Consider the following 2500-nt stretch of genomic DNA (forward strand, 5'->3'; position numbering starts at 1 on the left):
TCCCCCCGGCACAGTGCGCTTGTCAATCAGTGCGACGGAAAGGCCCGCGCCCGCATTGTGCGCGCGCCCCCACACACAAACACACGTGGTAATGTACACAGTGGAAGGCAGGTTTCTTTTTTTTTTTTAAATCATTCAACAGCAATATGTAACACAACAAGGCGACTATAAACAAAAATATGTTTATTTTTTAAAATTTATATTCATTGGTGCTTTGTTAAAATGTATACAGCATTCACAGATAATTCCAAAGTTAGTTACAGCTGAAATTACAGCTATTTTTTAATTCACTCTCTATTAGTACTAATATAATGCTCTGTACAAAATTAGATTTTATATTGAGCCTTTAATGTTAAATATACTACATTTTGTTAACATGCTAACATTAACATTAGCAAGCATGGCATGGCAGTTATTCTCAGTTAAAGTCAAATATTGAAGTGCATTTTTATCAGGAATACTTTTTTTTTTTTTTTTTTTACACACTGAATAAAACTAATGCCCCATGTGGCAGATTTGTCTGAGAGCTAAGTTTATTTCCAGTAGCGTCTTTGGTAGAAGTAGCCATCATACATCATAAATCTTTGCTTCAAGCTAATCCTGTTACCGCGAGACCTTTAAACACTTTGTCCACTTGGTGTTTAAAGCAGTTCTGTATCCTTTGAATAGCCTTACTGCCACCTAGTGGGTGACAACGTGATTCTTTTTTTATCAGCACAGGAATCCTGTTGCTTTTACGCGAGAATATACATAAATGAAACCAACAAGTTTACTTCGCTAAGCTAATCATACATGCCCATGAACTGCATCTGTTTTTATCCTTGTTTAGGGGCGTGACTGACCGAATCTCTCCATTTGTGTTTGTCCCGCTGCCCTTAAACCGATAAATAATTTACAACTAGACGACTAGATCATACGTGTCAAACTCAAGGCCCGGGGGCCGAATGCGGCCCGCCAAGGCATTTTGTGTGGGCCACGGGAGCTTAACCTGAGAAATTCAAAGTTTTTTTTATTACTATCTTTTTTTAATTGATTATCTTTAAATAAAGAAAGTAAACATTATGTCATGGATATGACTGGACTTTCTTTGAATGAACTACATTTTTTAACTATGTCCCACTGCAGCCTGGTACCAAATGACCAATGGACCGGTACTGGTCCGCGGACCGGGTGTTGGGGACCCCTAATCTATACAGTCTTCCAGTTACAACCGGCCCTTCAAGTGGAACTGTATTGCTGATGTGGCCCCCGGTGAAAATGAGTTTGACACTCCAGGACTTACAGAAAAAAGCAGCAGCTTCTACACATGTACCACACATGACTATAAACAAAGACCTGCAGAAACAGAAGTGTGGAAAGACGGACTGACTTCATACGGGAACAGGCACAGAATTTAGTCAGCATGCAGCATTCAGAGCAAACACTTATCTCAAATGTGAAGCCGGTCTAAGGTATTGTTGCAGTCTATGTAAAGCTCAACATTAAAGAGAAACAGATTTAGACAGTTCTTGATAGCTGACCTTTGAGGGGTGTGAACAAGACCACATCTGTGTGCACAGTCTATTTATGTGCGAGAGTCTTTGGTAATGTACTTGAATGCATGAATGCGTGTGTGTGTGTGTGTGTGGACTTTTATCTCTGGTGTGCTATAGGCCACCCTTATTAAATCTCACTGTTGTCAAGTGGGTGCTTTTTATAGCCGGGTATGCCATCAGCACACATGTTGTAAGCAATCCATTCTGGTGGCCAGAGCAACATGACGATGACGATCTATTATGCCTGGTATGCGGTGGTGTGCTGACGGAGTGACAGCCCACTGTCACCTATTGGCTAACGCTACGGCCGTGAGGTTTAATCTGCAACAACGTGTCGATATTTAGGCTTAAAGGGTAACACGGAAAGAAACAGGGACAGGACTAAATGTCCGAGGACCTGTAAACAGGTCAACATGAGGTTATGAGGTTTTATGTTAAACATACAGGTTGCAGGTAACTTTCACTGACACCCCCCTTATCATCAACACATTGTGCAGTTTCTTTTGCCCTTGATTTCTGTAAACATTGTCGGGTTTCGGTTCTGTTCAATTTATATACTTGCATTACTAATCTGCATGTGCTTTCCGTACGGCGTAGAAATGTAAATAATCCTGTGGCATAGACAGAATAAATACCAATAAAATATAAATACGTAGCAATAAATAAAATTGCAAAAAAAAAAAAAAATAGTAAACAGACCTTCATCTGAATGCAAATGTGCCATAATATTATTTCTCCTTTAAAATGACAATATTACTTTACTGCATGTACTGCATTTTCACTAAGTGAATTATTGATATTATCATTATAGTTCTTTTTTCCCCCCTGCAATACCCACGTTTCTCTAATAGATGGCGTAGAAAACGATAAAAGCATTTTAGCATTTTAGCCTTTATGCGTGACCTTTGCGTGTAATTTATCTTAGCTCACAGGGACCCTCCAACTATCTGCTCCCGGACCGGCCC

Source organism: Cynoglossus semilaevis, chromosome 9 (genome assembly GCF_000523025.1).
Source record: "Cynoglossus semilaevis isolate Cse_v1.0 chromosome 9, Cse_v1.0, whole genome shotgun sequence".
NCBI lineage: Eukaryota > Metazoa > Chordata > Actinopteri > Pleuronectiformes > Cynoglossidae > Cynoglossus > Cynoglossus semilaevis.